The following is a 13,229-nucleotide window of genomic DNA, read 5'->3' as shown; positions in this document are numbered from 1 at the left end:
AAAAGACATGTCCTGCCATGTCTCAAACCTGGCAGTTAATGCAACATTATATAGTATCATCTTCAAAATCATTTTGTTGGGACACTGACTTGTAATAGGGTGAATGGAGTCATTGCCGCTCTGGCTTTTCAGCAATCAAGCTATAAGAAGAACCAAAAATGATATAATGTACAATGTAAGTTATTTGATAGAAGCTAGTTCAGGTTTCTCAGTATGGATATAATAGTTGAGGCTGCAAAGAGACCGTAGAAAAGGTTGCAAGGAACAGAAAAAGATAAAATGACCGAGCAAGAGAATGTACAAGAGTAAATATCTGACTGGCTTTAATTCGTTGACAAGAGCTGAAAGGATGCAAGACAGATGCTGAGCTGGCCCCCTTGCTGTTGGACAAGGGTAGTGCTTGAAGTGGGTCAGTGCTCACCGGTCAGCAGTACCAGCGCTTCTACATTTTACTTTTTCCTGCGCATGGCACTTCTCACATGCTGCCGGTACTCTTTTCTGCCTTCTCCTTATCGGGTTCTCTGGGTGGTTCATAAGGCCCTAAATAAGCTGCATTAACCAGTGGGCACTACGTGACGCTCACCTGTTACCTTTCTCACCAGCCTGCTAATCTGTGTCAGAGCAGACAGAGTAGGGAGAAGCTCTGAAGCCTTTTGTTTAGGCAGGTGCATAAAGTTGCTTGTCAGTATTACTTTTCATAAACCATCCAATCACAGCCTGGATGAGGCTGGACATTAAAAAAAGGTTGATGCACTACAGCAAACTTTCAAAATATTGAACTTGTTGTTCTGCATCAACGATTATGATTATTGACGAGTTAGTACTTAGCATTTACAAATGAGAGACTTACCACCATGTAAACCATTTTTCTTGTACCAGTAATTATGTCTCGAGTGCCTTTACAGGGAAAGAAAAGAGCCTTTAAGGTCAGACTAATAATACACCACTCTGTCATGTAGTTAAGTTCCAGTAAAATGTGTTAGAATGTGGTGCTACTGTAAGTAAGCAGGTTTTATGCTTTGGTGTGTACAGTAGATGCAAATATCTGATGGATCTTGTTATAATAGGATTTTGTATGTTAAGCTTGCCTTTAACTGCTATCCTGTCCATTTCATTTTTTTTGAAAACAATATTTACCATAAGATATTAAGGAATTTTATGAAGGAGACAGTGCTTAACATTCACCATGTCTGGAATAATCCTGTAAAATAAATTTAGTAAGGAGTTGGCATTACTAAACTGAAATCTTAGAATGTGGTTTACTACACAGCGTGGTGTATGCTGTCTACTTTTGCGTATGACTCACACAGTTTTCTTTGCTAGACTTGAAAACCGAGTTCCCCCCAAGACAATGTGAACATTTAACATCTTGCATACTGTAAGCTAGTTATATCATTCTTCAGACATCTGCAGCTCTGTTTGTCACAGAGTATTTTGATGTAAATGAGGAGTTTTGAGGTTGAAATCCTGGCAAATTAGCCATCAAGATGCTCTAATATTTAAAAAAAAATGTTTATGTTTATAAAAGAGCATCTTGGCACTGCCCCTCCCCCATTGGCTCATTAGAGAGGACTTTTCTTAAAAGAGCAGACCATGTATGTTTTGTTTATAATGGGGTTTTTGTTTGTATTGCACCAGCCTGTGCTGTTACAGCAGAATGCCTTCCAAAGAGCACTCATTAAGAATGCGAATAATGTAAGGTTCACTTCAACAGCTACACAGAGTTCTGAGAGCAAGAGGGAAGGAGACGAAGAAAGGTTTTCATATTCATTCAAAACAGAATGTGTGAGGCAGAGACAGAAGGAGAAATGGGTGGACAAGAGAAAATGAAGAAACAGAAAAGGGAACCAGCAAATGAGAGGGATAAGAAGAAAAAAGGGGAAATGGGGAAAAATAAAAAAAAAAGTGGGGCAGAGCTCCCCAAACAGACATTAACACACCATTGAAATTGTTCATTTACTAAGGAAGTGGGTTGGAGGCAGAGCACAGATATGATGTATGCCCAGACACAGTGGCACTAGTTTAAATTCCTCAAGGTTTTATTTTCTTTCTATTTAGATGCACCGTGTATTTATGTGCTTCGCCCAGTTGTCAGTTCTGTGATTCGAGCTACAGTTCTACTCTGTGGTGCAGTATTTTCACTACAAGAGCCGATACAGCACAGGGACTCACTCCTTTTCACCCACTCTTTATTACTGGCATGCACACACACCCTTGTATGGCGATTATGGTGTTTATTAGCTTTGCTGCAAATGGCAATTCAATCCACAATGTCTTCTTCTCCCAGAGAAGCATTAGCTGATGTTTGTGGTCATCCCACAAACATCAGCTAATCAGCCACTCAACTAGATCTAACTGACCGTAACACAATAGCGCTGCAATTGCAAGCCACAGATTAGAATTGCAGAACTCTATTTTTCATTTTGTAGGTAATGGTGTAGTTGCATTTCTGCATACTGTATAATAAAAATCCCTCTGCCGTAATTAATTTCCTATAAATCCTTGTCATATATTGCATATACTGTAGGTGTCATTTCAAAGAAGACTGTCATTCTCAACTAGTCTATTATTTAATGATAGCTCTTGGCACTCTAGGCATGTTGCATTAATTTACATTAATCCATCCATTCCCCCTTTTGGGTTTCAGTGAGCTAGACTCCAGGGGTGGAGATACAGCAGGTTAGACCCTGATAAGGTCACCAATGTATGAGGTTAATACAAGTGACTGAAAACCTTGATTGTCTGACAGTCACAGTGATTGTCCACAGCAATTGAACACCACTTAAAAGTCAACTTTTTGAGAAGAGTGTGGAAACAGGTGTATATGCAAAACTCAAGTTGAAGTAGGCATAAAATTAAAGGTCACCTGTGGGAAGGGTTACGTTTAACAAACAACCAACAGACATTTTGGCAAATTATCAGTATTGGTGGGAGGATTTTTGAATAAAATTATAACATAACTCTATGCAAGCATAACGTTATCTGAGACAGTTATTTTATTTTATTTGTCATAATCAAGTTCAATTTACTCACAGAGTTGTATTTCATGGATGCGTGCACGTGCATATGGTATATATATAACTGATGAATAGAAAGCACAGTGAAAGCTTTGGCTAAGTATATATGACATTTTCACCAACACTGCTGTTATCTGTTGACCTCTGAATTTTCTAGCTTTTCAAGTTATTTTCCTCCACAGGTAGGTCTTTAAATTCTGAAAACTGGATGCACCAGTACTAACTATGGGAATGAAGCTTTTAATGCATGTTCAAGCAGGAAGGGAATTACCATTCTAATTTTCTCATCACACAGCTCTCTACCTCTGAGTTACTATCTAGTGAACTTTCTGGGTAATGTGCACCGTGTGTTTTCTGTGAATCACTAACCAATCTAGTTAAACAGTATTTCAACTACTTTGTCTTACATCATTGCAGCAAAACAATACATTTTCAGCATCGTATTTTCTGACTGAACTGCAGTTGCTATTACTTGTCCGCAATATGCTCTGTGTAGCATTCTAGCAGGAATTAATCATTTTGACAATCAGTCTTTATCAACTTCTACGATGCTTTTTTACTGTGCCACTGGATTTCACTGGAAATATACTGCACTGATTTATAGAACATGACCCTGTTCTTTCAGTGCACTCAACATTTTAGAGTTTCTCACATAGAGATGTAGTGGAATGCGTAAAAACGAAGGTTAAAATATAAATACTCTATTGTTCTATAAGACACAAATATGTGCATGTGATTGGAGAGAACTATTACCCTTAGTCCAGTAGAGGGCTCCACTTGTGCTAATAGAACTATAGTTACAATACTGTAACCTTCATTTCATCTTCACATTTAGTCTACGATATTGGATCAAACCACCACTGTGATCCCTCCCCTGATCCGTCTTGCTTACCTCCCCACCCACGCCCCTGCCGAGAGCCTGGCCCTAAGCTCATCTCTGGTCCGGGACACCTGGGATACAGCCACAGACACAGTATCCACTGCTGGTACAACATCCTCCTTGACCCCAATATGCTGCCCTCAAGAAGCTATCAGTAAACCTGGGAAAGTGAGGTTGCAGTGATAATGGTAAGTGTTTAGATTTCACATCTGCAGGTTTGCTGGGGGAGAATTGATGAGCTATGCAGGTCTTTTTTTCTATTTGTGTCTCCCTCTGTCTTTCTATCTTTCTCACTTTTTGCCCGGTTTAGCTTACTGTATACCTGTATTTCCTTGCCAGCTCCCTTTCCTCATATTCCTACATATGTTTCTTTCACTATGCCTTTGATACTTCCTTTTTTTTCATGGCCTTGACGCTTATTGCTCCTTATCAATGAGAGAGGCAGAACGTTTGGGGTTATTTTAGGAGGCACTTGACCTTCTTAATTTCCTGTTTTGTGGGGATGCAATTAGTGAGGAGAGAAATGAAACAACAGCTAAGCATAACAAGAACTCCATTCAACCAGCTGCCACCGCAAAGCTAGATATCAGTGTTTATGTAATTGGAACAGTGCTTCTTTGTAATTGGTTTGCCTTTCTCAGAATATTACAGGGAAATGGGAAAACTGACTAAAATACAAAGAGAAGGTAATAGGAATTTTCATAGTAATTATCTTTGTGCATAATGCACAGTGGCACAAGAGATGCATTCAGATGTGTGTTTATGTGCGCACAAAAACAAACACAGTACTTGCTCGCTTACAAGCATATAATGAAGTGCTTGAAAAGCTCATAATATATTTCTTACAGTGTACAAGCAGACATAAATGGGTCAAAATGCAGTTGAAGGAGGTGTAAAAATAAACACCACCTGAAGTTATTGCCGTGTGTTGTACCATACACCTCAGCTCAGCTCCTGTGCTTCATCCCTGCTCTCCATAGATGAAAGGAGCTGCTGACACCTTTGGCATGCATTAGCATTCCGACACCCACCTTCCACCTTATCTGCTGTCAAAACAGCCACCTCTAACTTCCACGGAGAAACACTTTGACCACACATCAATGACAAGCCTCCTTATCAATGGCCTAAACAAGCTTGATGCATGTCAAAACCGTGGACAGCGGGAGATCGGGAGCTGGAAAAAGGGAGTGGGAAACGTGCCTCTGCAGAGAGAGCCAGACAAACACACAAAGGAAGAGAGAAAGAGAGACAGAGAGAGCACTGAGTGTGTCTGACATTTGTAGTGCTGGTATTTTGCTACATGAGGAGACCTAGAGGGAATAGAATAGAAGAAGCCTCTATTCCTCGTCCATTCCCCCACACCTTCCTCTTTAACATTTGTTTGGAGAATCTTTGCAGTGACTTGCCTGGACCAAAAAAGCACACAGGAGGGAGGAGGGGACTTGTGGTTCAGAAACACAGAGCAAGTAAGCGAGACAGAGAAACAGTGTGAGACAGAGAGGAAAGAGTGAGAGACAGAATAAGACAAAGAGACAGCTCAAGTGATAGCAGAACAATTGCACGGGTCTAAGATGCTTGTCATGATGAAGCATACATCTTGTGTTGCTGCAGGGGGCAGTACCAGGACTGTAAAATTTGCATGCCTGCTATTGGTAGGCACTACATGAAGAAGTACTGTTTCTACAACATGCCAACAGTGGAACAACATTTTTATGTAAAAGTAAGTGGTCCTGTCTTTTAATGTCTGCTGTGTGACCACCACAGTTTCACAGCATTGTGTCTCTATCCTTTTTGGAGTGTGTTCTTAGGTCAATACAATTTTGAAGGCCTGTTGAGATGTTGCACAAAGAGACAATCTAGCTACACTCACTACATATAAGCACCCGCTTCTCATGAGTCTGAGTCTCTGTGGATCAAAAACACCCTTTCCCACACTTCCCATAATGCAACTCCATAAAGCATGTTTTTGTAAAGATATATGTTGGCAACATCTTTCAAACATTGTGTTATTAATTTGCACACTGCAACCCCAAGCCCAGACAACCTTGGTGATATTTTGTCAGACTTGATAAATCTCCCTGCAGAGCCACAAAAAAATATAAAACATAGCACTAACCATGAGTAACAAATTTTGATTTGCAAAATCATTGAAGTTCTGCCTTAGACCAAATTGTAGCCAATTTTAGCCATAGTCCCCTTGTTTCATTGCTGCAGAAATGTTTCTGTGTGGCCTATCCATTAGCATACATGTGTGTGCTGCTGCATCTGCATCTACAGAAAACTGATTAGAAAGAAAATGTTCAAACAACACTTGTGTGCCTCCCCAAGACCATTCATTACAGCTGGAAAACAAATGCTGGGAGTACACTAGGATTGGGTGGCTTGTGTTGCATGACCACAGTCCTGTAAAGGTGTCAGTCCAAGTTGAATAAATGTATGATTGCCTTGGAAACCAGACTCATGAAGACACAATAAAGCTATTAAGATATGTATCTGACAACATGCTATAACAAATATAACAGCAATAATGAAGACCCCATGAAAGCAGAATTTATGCTGATGTCCCTTTTTTTATTTCAGTAAATGCTTAGCTGTCCGATTCTGTCATCTCAGCCAACTGCTGACAATGATCAATGGGTATGGCATGAACTAGCCCTTAATTATTTTATTATAATTAACCCTTTCCTATAAAGTTACTACCCTCCCTTCTCTTCATTTCTTCCCTCCCTCACTGCTGTGTTGTATCAGCAGAGTAGATATGCCAGTGGTGATTGAGAGTTTAAAGGTCATCTACAGTCCTTGCAGAGTCGGGGTGGGGGTTGGGGTGGGGGGCTGAGGGCTAAATATCATTCACAGTCTGGGCAGCGTAGCCAGTGCATGGCCAGAAGGGAGGTCACAAGGTCTGATGAAAACAAATCCGTCACTTTGCTGTCCGGGTCACAGGCCAGAGAGCTGAGGGGTTACAGGGGTGCAGAAGAGCCTTAGGTTACGGAGGCAAAGGGAGGATGGACAGGGATGAAAGAAAGTTGGGTGTGTGCTTGAGTTTGTGTGGTGATGTTGGGTGGGATGATGCCAAGCAAGGCTGAGCTGGCCGGAGAAGGCAGCAGGAGGAGGATGTTTAAAGTCAGGCATGAAGAGGGATGGAGATTATCACAGTCAGGCCACCCTCTTCTGCCTATGATCTGAGTTCTCTGTGATCCACAATTTGTGGAGAAGAAGAACATTACCAAACAAATGCTCTGTAACACTATTCAGATACATTCTCGTATTTGCGTAGAAAATACATTCATGCCTGTCAGAGATTAAAGAGTGTTGCACATGATAGAACAGACATTGCATTTACACATAATGCTCAATGTCTCAGCTCAGGGTCTTTTTAATGATGCATTGTACAGCTAGGGTCTGTCTCATGGACCAAAAATGTTTTATGACACACTATATAACGCTGCCAAGAGGCTTTGCGACATCTCAACTGCCATAGAAAACAATGGCTCAAGCCAGAGCAAAGTGATTCTTCCAATGATCATGTGTGAGGATGGCACAAAACTCTTACAATTCTGGCAGTTGTGACGTGTTATGTAACATACATGTTAAGGGTAACTAGCACCTCCTCGTGGTTCCTTTAAGACTGCTGTCAGCTGAATGTCATTGCTGTATTGGTTAATTGTGATCACATGGGTAGGGTCATAGTTCAGACCAGCCATTTTGGATAAGTTTGGAAAATTTAGGTGATTCATCTTTGATTTATCTTCGGCATCCACTTGTATCGAACCCTGGAGAAGCTTTGATTGTGAGTTATATTATGTTTTTTGACTTTATAGATAGGTATTGATGCATATGTTGTTGTATAATTCATATTTGGTGAGATATATAGATCATTACATTACCTTTTTGCCATGTGTAGTGTAGCCATCTGTTTAATTCTAGCATGTACATTTCTACACTGTTTTTAGTTACATTAATAGCTTTTTTGTGTGTTTGCTCTTAGTTTCACAGAGTTGTTGAAAAACACTGTAAGAAAGCAAGTTGATGAAGACAAACAAGTAAACAGCCTTCAACTTTACTTCCCCGTCTCACTCATCATTTATCCCTTTCAGTGTCTAAGACATCTGTTTAGCTATCTGTCACCTTGTGTAGTGCCACACAAGCAGTGGAGAGAATATGATCCGTAGACAAAGAAAGTTTCTACACATGGATCAACACTTCAAGCTGCTGCTCTACAACTTGTATACTGTCGAATACCTTACTGTAGTTCTGATCTTGCTGCAGGGCGACTGGCGAAAAGAGAACTTCCCAACAGTGATCATCAAGGTATCACATCATCATTGTTAAAGGAATGTGACTCATTCAATTTACATCTCTTATTACTCTCTATGTAATGCTAGATAAAGCAGAAATGCTTTACAAATTATAATTATGGTATGTGTGTTAGTGACAAATTAAAGATAGCGGTGTTGTACAGCTCATACAGGAGGAATAAAGGAATATAATAGAGACACCTTTTTTGTTTTCAGACAGGCACAGAAAAACATTGATAATGGTCCTTACCTTACCTTTGCACACTGTGGTTTTACAGCAGTACATTTGAGAATTAAATTACGGGTGGCAAGGCCAAGTTCTACATTTTCTTTATTCAAACAACAATGCATTTCGTCTTGTTAAAAACAGAAAACAACCTTTATTATCCAATCTTTGATGGAGGCCTACACAGTAACACCCACCACCAAATGCTTAGTCACGTTGAGGGGGAAACAGCTTCATTCTGATATCTGATTGGACAAGAGTGCTGACTCCATCAAGTCCCAAGACGTTTATCCAGACAGTGTAATTGCAAATCATTCAAGCTTGAGACACACCTAACAAGGCATGCCAGGCCCCTAGCCTTGAGTACACGCCATTCTCCATGGCTCTCTGGCTATAGTGAAAGTGATAGGCTGTCCCCTGAGACCAGTGTAATGTACATCTTGCTGCAGCTTCTAATGGGCTAATGGGGTGAGTGTGAAAAGGAATCAAGAACAGCCTCTACTCTGACTGATGCAGATAAAGAGGAACCCAGAAAAACCCAGAGAAAATGAAAGTGAGGGGGAGAAAATTGGAGAAGGAAAGAAATGGAGTGAGAGAGAAAGACAATGTGAGCGAGATGAAGTGACAAGGGCAAGAAATTGAAAAATTCAAAAGTAAAAAGTAAGTGAGATGTGCAGCAGTATTAGAGACAGAATAGTAAGAGAGTGAGAGGGATAAGGAAAGAAAGAGGGAGATAGAAAGGCGAACAGTAATTATGAAGATAGAAGGCGGGTGGGGTAGAGAGAGAAAAAGTGACACGGGGAAAGGAACTGAGATAGGGTGTTTGGGGAGAGAGAAAATGGGAAAGCGCTAAGAGGTTGAGCGGAAAAGCCATTTAGAGCTCTAATCAGATTGCTATTGAATGTGCAGGAATTAGACTTTGGCCCTGAAGCCGTCTTGGATACAGCACGACCAGACATACTCAGCATCCAACACCCAAGTAAAGTTGGATCTGTGTCAGCCAGACAACAAGGTGTGTGTGTCTGTGTCTGTGTGTGTGTGTTTGTGTGTGCGCGTGGATGCCTGTGAGCCTCTGTGTTTTTGTATTTGTGTGTGTTTGTGTGTTGTGAGATGAGAACGCCGCTGGCGAGATTAGTGGATTATATAAATTAGTTTAGCGTATTTGTAATGCTTGTGTTGAAAAAGAGATAAGATGCTGGCTGTGGTGTACATTGTTCTTAAATGTGGAAGAAATAGCAACAGTAATATGGAATTCAATTTATTCATTGCTCAGTGTTATTAATATTACAAAAGGGAGTCCAGTACAGTACGTTTGTAACAGACTCAATGTAAGCAATAGCAATGAAGCAGACATTGTGTCTATTATGCATGTTGTAGTTACATTTAATAAGAAGATATGTTGCTTTAAAGCTTGCTACAGTCGATAAATAAAGCAAGCTGACTTCTTGTTTTCAAACATTACACGGTGGTATTTAAAATACAATAACCAGTAGCACTTGGTGTAATTACTTTGCTTTGTCCTGTACTGGTTCTGGGTTTTCCCTGACCGCACAATTTCTAGGCCGATGGCTCTTCCCATCATGTCCTATCTGTCTGATCCCCAGCACAGGAAAGGCCACTCAGCAATGGGAATTATTTTCGGCACAATTCACTGTCAGGGCAAATTGGTGCAGTGGGCTGAATTTGAGCATCATGGGTGATGGTGAAAGAGAAAGGATAATGGGGAGACGGACACAGTGGGAAAGACGGGAAAGAAAGATAGACAGAGAGGATGATGGGGTAAGCTGGAAGCTGGAAACTGGAAACACAACTGGGGTTAGATAAGGACAGAAAACAAACAGACACAAAGAGAAAAATGGATGAGGGACAGGAGTGGCAATGGAAGGAGGATAGGGAGATGGATAGATGGGAAGTAAAAAGAGAAAACATAACAGATGCCGGAAAACAAATGACAAATAACCACAAGTGAGTTTCCGCTTTCTTGATTCTTGTATGCTGGATCAATCCTAAATGAAGACTGTTCTCTGAGCTATACTCTACTTTCTTTCCACACTACTAGTTACATTCTTTTATGCTACTATGCAGCTAAATTTTGGTGTATATTGTATGTGTGTGTGTGTCTGTGTATAACAGTGGAGGAGTGGATGGTGTGGAAATGAAGAGGCGGTGTGTCGTTCCTCAGCATGTGAGTGAATGTGGAAACAGAAATGCATCCAACTGATGAGATCTGCAGCACATTCTCTCTCTTCCTCTCCTTTTCTCGTTCTTTGAGCTCCGTCTTTCTCTCTGTTCTTTTATCCGTGTGTAACCTGACTACTTTGATGTGTGTGAGACTCGGAGGAAAAAACTTCAGCTCCTTCCAAAGGCCCCAAACAGGGGAAGAAACGTTTGAAGAGATAAGGCAAACTTGCCTAATGGTGTGTGGGTGAGTGGAAAGCACAGATCCTGGCTATAAAAGTGAAATGATTTTCATTCTGTAAAATAAATGTGGGTGAAGGCCATGATACAATTGTATTGCTTGTTTGAAACATATTTTTATTCAACATCATGCGTGCGGTTCAACAGTAAATGTACAGTATGTGTGTTTATGCATGCTCATGCCTCTCCTCAGACAAATTCTGACACACCAAGACACAGAAAGAAAGTTTGAATGTTTAGACACCACAAAGACAGACATCATTTGAATGTTTCAGCACCTCAGAGAGAGAGAGACTGTTTGAATATTTCAGCACCGTGGAGAGAGACAGAGGGAGAGATAAAGGAGATGTGCCCCAATTCCAAACTACAAAGTAATTTCAAATGGGGTTTGGAGGGTGTAGTGCATTCACTCAGATAAACATGATGATGAGATGTCAGTGACGTCATTGATGACATAACCCACTTCCCAGCAGATAATCTAATCCTTTATAAAGTCTAAAAAGATCTGAAAATCACATTATACCACAACTGATTATGTTTAATTAAAGAAGTACAAGAGGTAACTTCTTTATTTTCAATTGTTTCCAGCCCATAGAATTACAATGTTGTAGAATTTAAAAAACAAGTGATTTTTAGCATTACTTTCATCCCATTACTCTGTGTCACGACAAGACAACAACAACAATTAACAAATGTCCTCCCTGTGTTTATGTGGTGCTATAACTATGAAAAGAGAAGCACCCTAGAAAAGTGTCTTGAAGGAAACTAAAAGATGGAAAGATAATTACGTGGTACAATTATATCAAGCTCACTAATAAGATAACTAAGCTAATAGCCATTACAGGGTACCCCCAGGATTCTCACAGTTAAATTTAAGACCTTTTTAATACCACCAAGGATGAAATTTAATACCAACTTCATGGCTGGATAATGGAAAATTTGTATGAATTTTAAGCCTGAGAAAATTATTTACAAAGTTTTGTGAATTTAATAAAATATATTATAATACATTCATATTTAACACACTATAGCTTTTTGGGGTGTGTCTGTACTTCGATAAGATAAAATGAATCAAGGACGTCACTTTGTATTGAAAAGTGTTGGGGACATGAGGGTTCATTTTAGGGGTGTGACAATACACTTGGCTCACATGCACGATTTACAATATTGGGTTCACGAGAACAAGACAAGAAGACATTTTAACACTATTTGATGAAATATTCACTGCTGAAATATAAAAATGAGTGGTCTGGGGGTCCTGCCCTAGAAAATCTTGAGCACTAAACACTTAATTTCCTGCTTTCTGGAGACATTTTCTGCACCAATTTATGGTAGAATTGTCTTTATTTATATAAAGTGATTCAGGTGACAATTCAAAGAATATGTTAGAAAGAATATAATGCAGCTGGGATTGGCTCCAGCCCTGTACGTAGGATAAGAGGTTGACGATGGATGGATGGATGAATATAATGCACACTGTTTTTAAAAAAATAAATAAATAAAAAGTGAAAAAACGGAAATATTCTGCCAGCTGGGCCGCAAGAAAAATACCGTAAAATAACAGTAAATAACCCACTCGTAAAAATACGGTAATATTCCATAATGACAAGTCTGTAACTTTAATTTTACATAAAATCTTGTGCAGTATTTTGGGGCTTTTATTGTTTAATTAAGAACACATACACCTGTAAAAACAATTAAATTACTGAACACTGCTATAATACAAATAATCAGGCTTAAAATTTATAGTAGAGTGCTGCTTTTAATTGAGTTTTATTATATAATTTCACATAAAAATCTTGTTAATGTAATCAATATATATAAATGATACAACACCCGCAAATACTAGATTTTCCTTTAATAAAAACGTCAAAATTCTGTGTGTGTGTTCATTGGACTTTTGGACCATTCTTCTAGAAGCGCATTTGTGAGGTCAGGGACAGATGTTGGATGAGAAGGCCTGGCTCGCAGTCTCCGCTCTAATTCATCCCAAGGTGTTCTATCGGGTTGGGGTCAGGACTGTGCAGATCAGTCAAGTTCTCCACACCAAACTCACTCATCCATGTCTTTATGGACCTTGCTTTGTGCACTGGTGCGTCATGTTGGAACAGGAAGGGACCATTCCCAAAATGTTTCCACAAAGCTGGGAGGATGAAATTGTCCAAAATGTCTTGGTATGCTGAAGCATTAACAGTTCCTTTCACTGAAACTAAGGGGCCAAGCCCAACCCCTGAAAAACACCCCCACACCAAACTTAACACGCTTGGCACAATGCAGTGAGGCCAGTACCATTCTCTTGGCAACCGCCAAACCCAGACTTATCCATCAGATTGCCAGACAGAGAAGCGTGATTCGTCACTCCAGAGAACACGTCTCCACTGCACTAGTGT

General features: G+C 40.0%; 1 protein-coding gene and 1 long non-coding RNA gene across 2 annotated transcripts in view; one reads left to right on the top strand and one right to left on the bottom strand.

Annotated features, from left to right (window-relative positions):
• Window positions 1-13,229, bottom strand: part of kctd16b (potassium channel tetramerization domain containing 16b) — a 50,947-nt gene that overhangs the window by 34,960 nt on the left and 2,758 nt on the right. The gene's annotated exons all lie outside the window — the stretch shown is intronic.
• On the top strand, window positions 7,676-9,641 carry LOC123963448. The gene is made up of 3 exons (XR_006823175.1): window positions 7,676-7,687; window positions 8,167-8,208; window positions 9,331-9,641. It is a non-coding gene; the product is annotated as an uncharacterized LOC123963448 (long non-coding RNA).

The sequence above is a fragment of the Micropterus dolomieu genome, linkage group LG23 (assembly GCF_021292245.1).
Source record: "Micropterus dolomieu isolate WLL.071019.BEF.003 ecotype Adirondacks linkage group LG23, ASM2129224v1, whole genome shotgun sequence".
Classification (NCBI taxonomy): domain Eukaryota; kingdom Metazoa; phylum Chordata; class Actinopteri; order Centrarchiformes; family Centrarchidae; genus Micropterus; species Micropterus dolomieu.
Note: the sequence above shows the minus strand (reverse complement) of the source record. Positions and strands in the feature narration are given on the sequence as shown.